The sequence below is a fragment of the Maniola hyperantus genome, chromosome 28 (genome assembly GCF_902806685.2).
Source record: "Maniola hyperantus chromosome 28, iAphHyp1.2, whole genome shotgun sequence".
NCBI classification, from domain to species: Eukaryota; Metazoa; Arthropoda; class Insecta; order Lepidoptera; family Nymphalidae; genus Maniola; species Maniola hyperantus.
The window spans coordinates 3066853-3081672 of NC_048563.1; the positions used below are offsets into that span (position 1 = coordinate 3066853).

A 14820-nucleotide genomic window follows, 5' to 3' on the forward strand; every position below is an offset into this window, starting at 1 on the left:
AGCTAGAAAATTATAATTACCTGAAGCCAAACTGCATAAAGAGCAATTCCATTCTGACGGACTTTTATCTTTCAAAGACTTGTCAAAGTAGGGGTTTATTTGTGTAGTCCACGCGGACGAAGTCGCGATCAAAAGTTAGTTTACAATAAAGTGCACAGACCATTGTATTCTGCGGTATTTCTACTAAGCAAACGCAAAGCTCATAACTCCGATTACCATTACATACATAATACTGTTCAAAGCATACTGTACATCCTTATACTCGGCAAGCTTGTGGTTTCAGTACACGCAAAGGGCATAAAATGCGCTGCGAGTCCAATATAATAATGCGTTCAGGATTTTGTTGCGGCAACCTCGGTTCTGTAGTGCATCAGCTATGTTTGCTGAGGCGCGGACAGATGGCTTCGATGCCATCTGGCGCAAGAAAACAGCATCGCTATTGTCCAGAGTCCGAGGAAGCAGCAACGGGATCCTGCGCATGATAGCGGACAAATTGGATAGTCCTCTGATGGGGAAACTCGTGCAGAGGACTAAATCCCTTTTAGTTATTAAGTACTAACATAGTGATTAAGTATTTTGTTACTAACTCCTTAGTGTTTAAGTATTAACATAGTTATTAAGTATTTATTGTTACTAACACATAATGGATCAATTGTTGTCCGATTTAATAAATAAATTGAAATAATACATACCCACATTCTATTCTATTCTATTCTACATTATTATAATGTGTACGTGTGCAGCGAAAGTGGTTAGTAGTGTGGAACAATATGAAATCGAGTCGTACATCTTCTAATAAATAGCTGAGTTTGTTGAGGGCTCTTCTCAGACCTGGGCGCGTTTGGAACCCTCGTAGCTTTAGTTTTAAGTACGTATTAATTATCACCACTATATCATCTTACAAATTAAAATTTTGACCATCAGTAAGCGTAAAATTTTACCTATTCGAAATAAATAGAGTCTGAGTTTGAATATAAAAAGAAAACCTGACTGACTCACTGACCGATCTGTCAACGCACAGCTCAAACTACTGGACGGATCGGGCTGAAATTTGGCATGCAGATAGCTATTATAATGTAGACGTCCGCTAAGAAAGGATTTTTGAAAATTCAACCCCTGAAGGGTAAAATAGGGATTTGAAATTTGTGTGTGGTGGTGTGCGGGCGAAGTGGGGGCGGGTCGTTAGCTTCATAATATAATGTAACTACGTACATACAAGTACACTTATATCTACATATTATAGAAATGATTTATTATGATGATATAAAGCTATTATCGTACAGTCGGACGAGTCTATTGTTTTCATAGTCATAAGCATAACCGATTACAAACCTGTCAAGTGCGAGTCAGACTCGCGCACCGAGGGCTCCGTACAACAGTCGTATTTTTTCGATATTTTGCACGATAACTCAAAAACTATGATGCATAAAAATGAATAAAAATCTGGTTTTGAATGTACAGGTAAAGCCCTTTCATATTATGATACCCCACTTGGTATAGTTATCTACCTTAAAAATTGATAAAACTAATTACATGAACACATTTTAATTTTTTTTTGTGCTATAAGACCTACGTACCTACCAACTTTCATCTAGGTCAACGGGAAGTACCTACTCTATAGGTTTTCTTGACAGACACAACGGACAGACGGACAGGAGAGACAATAAAGTGATCTTATAAGGGTTCCTTTTTCCTTGTGAGGTACGGGACCCTAAAAACCCTTATTCTTTGAGCCGTGATAGCCGTGGTTAAGACGTTCGCCTGCTCTCCGGGAAGTCGAGAGTTCGATCCCGGGCACGCACCACTAATTTTTCGGAATTATGTGCGTTTTATCACAGAATATAATATAATAGTACGTTTTATGCAATTAATCACTTGAATTAATGAATTTACTTATTATTGGACATTTTGTGGTGTACAATCCTTACTAATATTTTAAATGCAAAAGTTTGTCTGCCCCTGTCTGTCTGTCTGCTAGCTTTTCACGGCCCAACAGTTTAATTGATTTTGATGAAATTTGGTACAGACTACAGAGTTAGATTGCATCCCAGGGAAGGACATATGGTACTTTTTATCCCGGAAAATCAAAGAGTTTCCACAGGAGTTTTAAAAAAACCTAATTCACGCGGCATCCGCTAGTAATAAATAAATCTTTGTTACATTATTATTATTATATTATAAGTACATATAGATAAAGTTAATGCCCGATAAAAAATTGGCACAGCAGATGTTTAGGACAGCTGACCATGGGGCTCGGCATGGGAGGCCGTAAAATTTAAATATTGGACACGCCATGTGTGTGGGCTTCGTCCGCTTGATATATTTAACTAGCTGTTCTATCCGGCTTTGCTCCGTTGAAATGTATGTTCCTCCTTTCTTTTACAAGTCATCATCATCATCAATCGATAGCTTATAACATCTACATGAATTACAATTTTTAGGGTTCAGGAAAAACGAAAAACGGAACCCTTATAGGATCACTTTGTTGTCTGTCTGTCTGTCAAGAAACCTACAGGGTACTTCTCGTTGACCTAGAATCATGAAATTTGGCAGGTAGGTAAATCTTATAGCTGACATTTGGGGAAAAATCTGAAAACCGTGAATTTAGGGTTAGATCACACAAAAAAATTACATTGTGGTCATGAACTAATAATTAGTATTTTAAAGTTTCGAAATAAGATAACTATATCAAGTGGGGTATCATATGAAAGGTCTTCACCTGTACATTCTAAAACAGATTTTAATTTATTTTTATGCATCATAGTTTTTGAATTATCGTGCAAAATGTCGAAAAATACGACTGTAGTACGGAACCCTCATTGCGCGAGCCTGACTAGCACTTGGCCGGTTTTTTTTACATAATATTTAGAAAAAATGATAAGCTTATAGCACACGAGTAGATATTATTATAGACCAGAGGGGAAGCTTCACACTAGCTCACGCACACCAAGACGTGTCACGGACGCTCCGTTTGCGCCCAATTCGATGGCAAACGGCAGCAAACGGAGCGTCCGTGACACGTCGTGGTGTGCGTGAGCTAGTGTGAAGCTTCCCCTCTGGTCTATAATATCTACTCGTGTGCTAATAGTAAGAGGTAAACACCGCATCATTGACTTAAATATTACTTCGTAAGGACAGGTCCATTGAACAAACAAAATGGCACCGACTCATTGGTCCTAAAATGTTTATTTAGCATAACGCATCGACTGCTTCTATATTACTGTACGCAAGCGGTGCGCGTCGTTGGTGCGCAGAGTGCGGGACAGCCCCAACACCATTCTGCAGATGGTTGCAGCCCGACTCGACTGTCCTTATCTTCGGCATTGCTGTGAAAGACATGTTCCAGTACCAATGCCGGAGAGAAGGTACTAGATATTTATTTTTATTTTTATTTATTAATTATTTTATGTATTGGTATTTTACTTGTATTAATTTTAAAGTTGTTATTATGGGTATGTTAACCTGAAATAAATCAATTTTTTTTTTTTTTTTTTTAGCACCAATGCAACCTCAGTGACGTCTGGATTTCAAATGGGTCGTTCATTAGTATCTAAGAGGTGGCGCTGATTTATTTGGTTCCAAAACCGTGAAAAAATTTGTTCGCTTGGGCACATCTTGTCATTTATTTATTATTATTATTATTTATTATTATACCATAATGTGCACTGTCCTTACAGGGTAGTCCTAATGCGACAGTGCACTCTAATCTATATTATACGGTCTATTAACAATTATACTTAAAATTAAAAAATAAATTATTTACAACGATAATAAAATTATTAATCTACTACTTAACGGCTATCTTATGAATAACTAATAATCCACATTGCTATCCTTGTGAGCTCAGTCAGAGAGCAACAAAAAATATCTATTCTTTCGGCTATTAAGTTAAGGGTGCGGAGTGCGCGCGTCAGCGGCGCCTGCCTGAGCAAGTTGGTACGCCCGTACGGCACGGCCAGCAGCGGCGGCCGGCGTCTCCGCTCCACGTACCTCTCCGGGGCACACAGACTAACCTGCGCCAATATGTCTGCATCGCAAACCTTCCCTCTCAATATCTTGAAGATATATGTAACGAGCGCAAGTTCCCTCCTTACCCTCAGCTCGTTATATCCTACCATCCCTAGAACGAACAATGTTGGGTACATTAGAGGATAATATGGATATACCCCATGCAGCCTCATATACAAGTACCTGACAAACTTGTTCTGTACCCTCTCCAACATCATACAATATTTGGTTTCATGAGGAGCCCAGATGACTGCATTACCTTCTAATTGGCTTCTTACAAGCGCATTGTATAAGGCAACGACAGCCTTCATATTACTATATATTATATTATATATCGATGCACCGCACGCAAATTATACAGTAACCAGTGGCGAGTAAAGACTTCGCCTCTTATTCCGGAGACCTCGGTTGGATCGTGGGCACGCACCTTTTTTTATTTTATTTTATTCAGGTACAAGTTAGCCCTTGACTGCAATCTCACCTGATGGTAAGTGACGATGCAGTCTTAGGTGGGAGCGGGCTAACCTGGAAGGAGTATGGCAGTTTTTATTAAACCCATACACCTTTAACTCTCACCTCTAACTTTTCGAGAGCTACGGGCGTTTTACGTATGTACTTAGTTATGGACCTAGCTCAACGGATTGCGAAGCCGAAGTGGCAATGGACAGTGCACATAGTTCGTAAAACCGATAGACGTTGCGGGCCCAAGGTGCTGGAATGGCGACCTCGCACCGGAAGACCTAGTGTTGGAAGACCAACCCACTAGGTAGCTCGTAGCTCGTAGCTTTAGTTTTAAGTTTGCGTAATAATTATCACCACTATATCTTATAAATCCAACAACTGACTATAAATCATTTGACTTTGACTTAGGTGGACGGACGACATCAGACGAGTCGCAGGGAGCCGTTAGAAGGCCGCGCGGGCGCAAGACCGTGGCGTGTGGAAGTCCCTACAAGAGACCTATGCCCAGCAGTGGACGTCTATCGGTTGATGATGATGATGATGACACTTCTATGAAACCGTAACCGTACTTAGTAGTTAAACTAAAAACTAATTTCACAAAGGTTAATACACTTATTGTTATAATTTATACCTAACTAATTAAAGTATACGTCTCGATTCTCATGCGTGTGAAATTCTGAACTCATTTATGTAGCCTAGGCAGTTAAAAAAATCTAGAAACCTCAATAGAACTAACTAATTATAATAGAAACTTCTGTGGTACATTGATTTTTAAGGTTCTTGGACTGTAGAAATAAAATCATGTGATTTTTAGGGTTCCGTACCTCAAAAGGAAAAACGGAACCCTTATAGGATCACTTTGTTGTCTGTCTGTCGGTCTGTCAAGAAACCTACAGGGTATTTCCCGTTGACCTAGAATCATGAAATTTGGCAGGAAGGTAGATCTTATAGTTGACATTTGGGGAAAAATCTGAAAACCGTGAATTTATCACACAAATTGTATTTTCAATTTTCTAAGTAAGTTAACTTTATCAAGTGGGGTATCATATGAAAGGTATTCCTTCACCTGTGCATTCTAAAACAGATTTTTATTTATTTTAATGTATCATAGTTTTTGAATTATCGTGCAAAATGTCGAAAAAATACGACTGTAGTACGGAAAAAAATCATGATTTTTATTTATTTTTGACATGAACGTCACGCTGTACGGAAGGTGAATAATGACGTCATAATCCTGTCCGACAATTTTTTTCAGTTTTTTAACATAAAAATACCTATAGTTTGTCTTCGATCTATATATCATCACTGGCAACCACCATTTCATGTGTGAGAACTGAGAAGCTAATAATCAGCTTCACACACACGTTCTGAATCCCGGTAGGTAAGTATTAAAGAAGAACAGATACCATTTCTACTACCTTATTTAGAATTTTGTGGTCCAAATCTCTATAGAAGTCAATTTTATTTTAATTTTTTTAAGTACTTTTAATTTAGATTTAAGTTTATTTAATAGAATTTTATGTTATTATTATATTTTTAAGGTAATAAGACGTAATAGAATTTAAATAGTAAGAATATAAGAACCACTACAAAACCACAATTAAAGTTATTGGAAAAATAAAACTTACACGATATAGAGAAGTCGATGTTTCAAAGTAATACCTTTAATGCGTACAAAATGAGTTTTCACGCGTCATTTGTAACTTTATGTTCAACTGTCATGTCAAAAGTACTATTTTAGTCATTATTTCATACGTGAACTGAACTTGTGACATGACAGTTGATACAAGTTAAAATGGCGCGTGAGAACTCTTATTGTACGGACACAAATACGCAGGAAAGTGGAACAAAGGCCTTATTGCTGCATGGCAACAGCCATAATGGTTTGCTGTAACAACAGGCCTCCTTATTGAGAAATAGAAACCGTTGTTATAATATAACTGGCAACACTCCTACGCTTTTGGCAGTGCTTGTTGTTGATAAGAATTATTTTTAATTTTTATGAGATTCCTAATATATATTACTAGCTTATGCTCGCGACTTCGTCCGCGTGGACTATACAAATTTGAAACCCCTATTTCACCCCCTTAGGGGTGGGATTTTCAAAAATCCTTTCTTAGCGGATGCCAACGTCATAATAGCTATCTGCATGCCAAATTTCAGCCCGATCCGTCCAGTAGTTTGAGCTGTGCGTTGATAGATCAGTCAGTCAGTCAATCCTTTTATATATTAAAGATTTTATGAGAATAATGGTGCCGATTCTCTTGTAGACAATCTCTAAACTAAACTTAAATGACATCTAAATCTATTGCTATCCCTGTCATAATGTTGCTTGCAGAAAAGGATAGCACTAGATTTAGACCTGTTTATTTAGTTTAGTTTAGAGATTGTGTACAAGAGAATCAGCCCCATTATTTTAAATGCGAAATGTCTTGTCTGTCTGTTTGTCTTCTGCTAGCTTTTCACGGTTCATCATTTTAACCGATTTAGACGAAATTTGATAAGGACAGCTGGTTTTGGCCCAAAAAATTAAAGAGTTCGCTCGGAATTAAAAAAAAACCTAAATCCACGCGGTTGAAGTCGCGGGCATCATCTATTAGGTACAAAGATGGCTTGCATCCCGGAGACGGACATAGGCTACATTTTGTCCCGAAAAATCAAATGGTTTCAACAGGATTTTTAAATAGACATAAGTATTACCTAAATCTACGCAGACGAAGACGCAGACAATTAAACAAAACTGTTGATAAGTTTAAAATCTTTCAAAAAATATGCTTAAATGTAGGTAATTAATTACTAATTACTATTAGTGACTGTTATTACAACCTTTTTAGAAGTTACATCAGACTAATTAGGCTGGAAGCCATGTTATGCCCACTATTAAACGACTAAATACACAAACAAAATATGTACAGTACGCTGCCGAAAGTAATGTACATCGACCTTTAGAAGGCGATAGCAGATTTGTAGAGTGCTGTCCCTGTCGTTGAGACCGACAAAACGTCATATAGGTATGAGTGACAGAGACAACGCTCTACAAAGCCGAAATGTCATTCTAAAGGACGATGTACATGACTTTCGGCCGCGTACCGTAAATTCTATGGTAACGAGGTAATAGCTCAACTGGTAAAGGAGTGGACTGAAAACCGAAAGGTCGACGGTTCAAACCCCGCCCGTTGCACTATTGTCGTACCTACTTCTAGCACGAGCCTGACGCTTAGTTGGAGAGGAAAGGGGAATATTAGTCATTTAACATGGCTAATATTCTTAAAAAAAAAAAAAGTAAACCTACACTATCATCATCATCATCATCATCATGATAAACCCATCACCGGCATCACAAGGGTTTTGGCCATAGTCTACCACGCTGGCCAAGTGCGGATTGGCAGACTTCACACAACTTTGAGAACATTATGGAGAACTCTCAGGCATGCAGGTTTCCTCACGATGTTTTCCTTCACCGTTAAAGCAAGTGATATTTTAATTACTTAAAAACGCACATAACTCCGAAAAGTTAGAGGTGCGTGCCCGGGATCGAACCCCCGACCTCCAATTGGAAGGCGGACGTCCTAACCACTAGGCTACCACAGCTTTTGATGTAACCTACACTATAACGGTTAAATATTTAAGTACAAAATCATCAGTTAAAAGTAAATATAATATTGAGCCAAGGTTTGAACTTGATTGGAGCGAGGCTAACAGAGTGTGACGAGCCAAAGGTGCGTCACGACTTGTGTTACCGACTTACTGCAGGTTTATATTATTTTTGCACATTTTTTAATCAGCAACCACCTGTCTACATACCCATTCTAAATATATAAAAATCGGCCAAGCGCGAGTCAGGCTCGCGCAACGAGAGTTCTGTACTATAGTCGTATTTTTTCGACACTGCACGATAATTCAAATTTAAAAAAAACATAAAATATTTTATGCAAAATCTGTTTTAGAATGCACAGGTGAAGACCTTTTATATGATACCCCACTTGATATAGTTATCTTACTTAGAAAATTGAAAATACTAATTTTTAGTTCATGACCACAATTTAATTTATTTTGTGTGATGTAACCACAAATTCACGGTTTTCAGATTTTTCCCCTAATGTCTGCTATAAAACCTACCTACCTGCCAAATTTCATGATTCTAGATCAACAGGAAGTACCCTGTATGTTTCTTGACAGACCGACCGACAGACAGACAGACAGACAACAAAGTAATCCTATAAAGTTTCCGTTTGAGGTAATAAAACGGAACTGAAGCCTAAAAAGGAAAAGGTGACTGAATGACTGATCTATCAACGCACAGCTCAAACAACTGGAAGGATCTGGCTGAAATTTGGCATGCAGACAGCTATTATGACGTAGGCATCGGCTAAGAAAGGAATTTTGAAAATCCAACCCCTAGGCGGCGAAATAGGGGTTTGAAAATTGTGTAGTCCACGCGGACGAAGTCGCGAGCATAACCTAGTTTAAATATAGAGACATACAGGTTTTACTTTTACTACGATTAAACAGTATTTTTTTATAAACGAATGATTTTTTTTTAAACTTAGACGACCCGTAACTCAGTCAACAATTCCCAAATTACCCCAGCCGGGAATTGAACCCTGGACCTCCCACTGCGCCAGAGAGGTCGTCATATTCTTACCGTGCCGTAAGCGTAGGAAAGTTTCACTTTCCAGTATCTAGAACATTGTCAAAGTCAAAGCCATGGACGGTCGCCAATATTTTTAGCAGTTAGCTAATTACACAATTATTAGAGGTAAATGGCTGAAGTAATGGTTTTTTTCGAATGTCATGGTCACTAACAGGTACAGTACGTGGCAGAAAGTAATGTACATCGACCTTTAGAAGGAGGTAGCAGATTTGTAGAGTGTTGTCCCTGTCGTTGAGACCGACAAAACGTCATATAGGTATGAGTGACAGAGACAACGCTCTACAAAGCCGAAATGTCATTCTAAAGGCCGATGTTCATTCCGAGGTATAGTCAAAGACCTGGAGAGTGACATAAAGTCTACTTTTTATCCCGGAAAACCAGAGTTCCCACGGGATTGTTAAAAACCTAAATCCACGCGGACGAAGTCGCGGGTGTCAGTTAGTACAAACTACAAATTAAGGATAATGTCCCATAAATAGGACAATGTTAGCAGCTCGAGATTCACACCGAGGTTACACGGGTGGCCTTATGATTGTTCTCGATTCAATGCTAATTAATGGGATGCCATTTGTATCATCATCATCATCATCATGATCAACCCATCACCGGCTCACTACAGAGCGCGGGTCTCCTCTTAGAGTGAGAAGGGTTTTTGGCCATAGTCTACCACGCTGGCCAAGTGCGGATTGGTAGACTTCACACACCTTTGAGAACATTATGGAGAACTCTCAGGCATGCAGGTTTCCTCGCGATGTTTTCCTTCACCGTTAAAGCAAATGATATTTAATTAATTACAACGCACATAACTCCGAAAAGTTAGAGGTGCGTGCCCGGGATCGAACCCCCGACCTCTGATTAGAAGGCGGACGTCCTAACCACTAGGCTATCACAGCTTATCATTTGTATAATTCCCTAAAATATAGAGAGAGCCAAGCTGTGATAGCCTAGTGGTTAGGACGTCCGCCTTCTAATCGGAGGTCGTGGGTCAGATCCCGGGCACACACCTCTAACTTTTCGGAGTTTTGTGCGTTTTAAGCAATTAGATATCACTTGCTTTAACGCCGGTGAAGTAAAACATCGTGAGGAAACCTGCATGCCCGAGAGTTCTCCATAATGTTCTTAAAGGTGTGTGAAATCTACCAATCTGCACATGGCCAGCGTGGTAGAAGGCGAAAACCCTTCTCACTCTGAGAGGAGACCTGTGCTCTGTAGTGAGCCGGCGATGGGTTGATCATGATGATTATGATAGTATGTAGTTTCTGAGAATTTCTTGACAGAAAAACCCACAATCCATTTTTTGGTCCAACCCAGAAATTGAACCCCGTACCTCATCTTCCGCTAACACGCTAACCACTAGACCAACGGGGTTGTGCCACAGAATACAGTGCAAAAGCATTGACCTCATTTCGTTCTACGTATTACCATACGTTCACGTTCGTAACGTCACGTACGCATTACGAGATTCAAGATGCTGCAAGTTACGCATCTTACGATTGTTAAAAACCTAAATCCACGCAGACGAAATCGCGGGCGTCAGCTAGTGTTATAGTTGCTTTTTAAACTCTGGCTGTGCTGTTCAACCATTTAGGGTTACAAAAAGAACGAAACGTATAGTGAAATTAAGTTATACTTATAATTATTGTAATCTGTTTTGGATACCAATAAATAAATTAAATTATTATATAGATAGACTAGCTTATGCTCGCGATTTCGTCCGCGTGGACTAAACAAATTTCAAACCCCTATTTCACCCCCTTAGGGGTTGAATTTTCAAAAATTATTTCTTAGCGGATGCCTACATAGCTATAGCTGCATGCCAAATTTCAGCACGATTCGACCAGCAGTTTGAGCTGTGCGTTAATAGATCAGTCAGTCAGTCACCTTTTCCTTTTATTATGAGAAAACGTCTTTAAACCTAAACCTACACAATTTAGATAAAGTGTCACTTGTGACCAAATATAGGTGTCCCACTCAGCATCATGCTGTATACGAATAAGTGCACAAACGCCCTAACTCTAAGGGTGAGATCTATAGAGCGCAGTCTGACTTAGCTTAGACTTAAGACAGAGCTAAAATGAGACAGAGCTATATCTATTACATAAATCTGTCTCGTTTTAACTCAATCTTGACTCTGAGCAAAGTCAAAGTGCGCTTTATAGATCTCAGCCTTAGTATAATACGGAATCGAGTAGGAACGCACACATAAAAGTCGTCGATAAGATTCGTTTCACGCGTTATCTCAAGGTGGAAGCGTATTGTCCGCGACAGGTTGAGATGACAATCGGAGTAAGACGAGGGGTTACGCCCCGCACCGTCACCCGCCACCCGCGCTCGCCCGCACCGGGTTAGCGCGGGGGCTGTGCGGGTGTGCGGGGCGTTCACTCCCCGATTGCCATCTCGACATGTCGCGTACTTAGTAAAGTCGTCCGCCTTGAAGTTTTTGCGCGAATAGAGGCCAAAGGAGATATAATTTTTTGTAAACAGTGTATATGTTTTAGGGTTCCATACCTCAAAGTGATAGCCTAGTGGTTAGGACGTCCGCCTTATAATCGGAGGTCGGGGGTTCGATCCCGGGCACGCACCTCTAACTTTTCGGAGTTATGTGTGTTAACTAATTACATGTCACTTGCTTTAACTGTGAAGGAAAACATCGTGAGGAAACCTGCATACCTGACATTTTTCACTAATTCACTTCAAAGCCTAAATAGAAACCGGAAATCGAAGCCGGAACAAAAGTACGCAGTAAAGCTACGCGTGAGTACCGCCAGTTTATCAACTAAAATATTGTTGACAAGAAATAATTTTACTGCGCGTAATTTATATAACGATTTACATAGCTGCACATTATTTTATTTACAAGGCCACGCGTCAAATAGAAACGAAACACGCATTATGATGATCATGATCATCAACATCATGATCAATGCGTGCTGCGCTGGCTGAGACGCAGACGCATTCAAAACTAGTCGGGCATACTCCGACAAACAAGTGATTGGCGATAGCGTCCCAAAAGCGGTGTTGAGAGACACATTTCGTATTCAAATTCGGTTATTATCTTATTAGAGAATATAAGATATATAAGAATATTATCCATACTAAGATTATAAATGCGAAAGTGTGTCTGTCTGTCTGCTAGCTTTTCACGGCTCAACCGTTCAACCAATTTTGATGAAATTTAGTACCGACATAGCTTGCATCCCGGGGAAGGACATATGCTACTTTTTATCCCGGAAAATTAAAGAGGGATATTCCCACGGGATTTTCAAAAACCTAAATCCACGTGGACGAAGTAAAATATAAATATTAAAGATATTTTTAGTGAATTACGAGAACCAAAACACAATTTGGAACAATAATTTGATAACGATTGATACAAAAAAATCGCGAAGTAATTTTGTGTTATCAATATGCCCTCAATAGATATCTTTGCATATGCATCCAAAATGTGTATATATTATTACTACATCTATACTAATATTATAAAGAGGTAATGTCGTAAAGTTTGTTTGTAGGGGGTAATCTCTGGAACTACTGAACCGATTTTGAAAACTCTTTCACCAATAGAAAGCTACATTATTCCTGAGTGACATAGGCTATATTATATACACGAGGGAGAAGCCTCGGGGATCAGCTAGTAGATAATAATCTGAATTAATGGTATTTAAAAATCCTGTGGAAACTTCAATTTTCCATGGTAAAAAGATACATATAGACAGATATTCGCATTTATGATATTAGAACAGATTAAATAATGGGGCATATACTCTAAATTCTAGATCTCTAAACTAAAATGACACATCTAAATCTATTGCTATCCCTGTCATAATGTTGCTTGCGGAAAAGGATAGCACTAGATTTAGACCTGTTAGTATAGAGATTGTGTTTCAGTACACTTTTTTTTTTTTTAAATCTAACTAAGTACCACCTATTTATACAAAACAAGCATATAACCTGTGTAATAGGTAGGAGAGCAAAACAAACTACACATCCAAAAATAAATCCATACATTGTGACATATCATAATCGAGTTGTGAAACTAAGCAGGTTCATACAAGTTCACGATTACTCATTCTCATACAATTTGTATGGAAAATGTTTTATTCTAACTTAGGTACATTTAACAGCTGTACACATATAGGTACGTCAAATCCTGTAAACATATAGGTACAAGTCAATTCATCACAAGTTAAGTGATTAAAGTACTTTTATTTACGTAGATTTTTTGAAACGAAAATGAAAAGTTTTCGAGGTAATCTTGCGAAAACCAGTTAAAAAATGTATTCCAACAAGAAGAAGACACTGGTTGACCCAAAAAAACGGGTCCTTCAAAAGGCAAAGTAGGTTATAGGACAACTTTGGTTACCTACAATATTTACGTAAATTTTCGCCCACATATTGATTGTATACTCTTGTAATTTATACTGAATCAATAGTTTGAACTTACCCGGATGCTTCCGTAATGGATTTGGGGTGGAAAACCGCCAATGATCCGAGAAATTTTATTTTTCACTTCGCACGACAAAAATTCCAATGATATCGAAAAATTACTGTCAAAATCGCGAAAATGGCGGACAATTACGTCATACGGCGGGAAACTCAAACTATTATCATTTATTAAACTATATTACTATCTTCAAAAAGTATTAAATAAATATTGAAAACTTACCTCATAAAGTAAAGAGAGATGTGAAAATCTCAGTGTTCTATGAGTTTTCTAATACATTTGGAATAGCTTGATTCAGTCCGATTCCGTGCGCTGTTGCCAAACCGTTATTGCGTCAGAAAATGCAAAATGTTCACATTCACACATTTCAAAGCACTTGTACATAACTTTATAATGCTTTTTTCATGAATTACTATCTTCACAGAAACTCTATGTAGATATCTTGAACAAAATAATCAATAACACGAAATAGTTTCACACACGAAGAGCGGCAACGCCGCTCGGTTTTCACTGGACAAAGAAGTTATTAAAATTAAAAAATGTAAAACATGTATGAAACGTTAGCTGTAACCTGTATTATTAAGTAATCACTGCTAATAGATGAGTGAATAATTTACACAAACAATTATTTTATGACGATTATCACTGACTAGGATTTTTGAACTTATTGTGTTATTGATGTACTGAGAACAGTAACTGTTGCGTTAGCGTAGGTAAACAAAAGAATGAAAAATGTTGCCATGCTTCTTAAAACTCAAACTGACGAAAAATTCTACCACCAACATAACAAAGTTATGTTATGGATCTGTTTTAAGATAATGGGATTGTTATTATTAATTCTTGGGCCTAAATACAACACTTAAGGTCCCGTCCCGTGAAGTTATGAATTACGATTCATTTTGCCAAAAAAATCTTCTAACGTAATAATTAATAGTGGGTATATTGATGATTTTTTTCTTATTTTTACCCGACTGCATCAGGAGGGTACGGTACCTGTTTTTCGGGCTGAGGTGAATATATAATGTACCGAAGATTGATTGGCGTCGCCTGCAGTCTAAATGGGTGGATACTTAGATTTCAATAAATGAGATGTCATTATTCATTAGATTTGTCTAAGTTGTGGGAGTGTATTGGGAGGTCACAAAATGATAATATAGTCCCTGTAAATCTTTTTGGCGGTTAACGGTTTCACTGAACATCCCAAAGCCTACATAAATTATTTTATAAGGTGGACGAAGTCACGGGCAAAAAA

The 14820-nt window shown here is 38.3% G+C and overlaps 1 protein-coding gene across 3 annotated transcripts in view; it reads right to left on the reverse strand.

Annotated features, from left to right (window-relative positions):
* CycG (cyclin G) overlaps positions 1 to 14276 on the reverse strand; it is a 39642-nt gene extending 25366 nt beyond the window's left edge. For 2 of the 3 annotated variants that reach the window (XM_034983140.2, XM_069508509.1), the window contains exon 1: positions 13569 to 13673. The gene's annotated coding sequence lies outside the window, so the exon portion shown is untranslated. Of the gene's footprint in view, positions 1 to 13568; positions 13674 to 13790 lie in introns of those variants that run through there. The other variant, XM_069508510.1, reaches the window with a different exon arrangement.
* Positions 14277 to 14820: the final 544 nt, after the last annotated feature.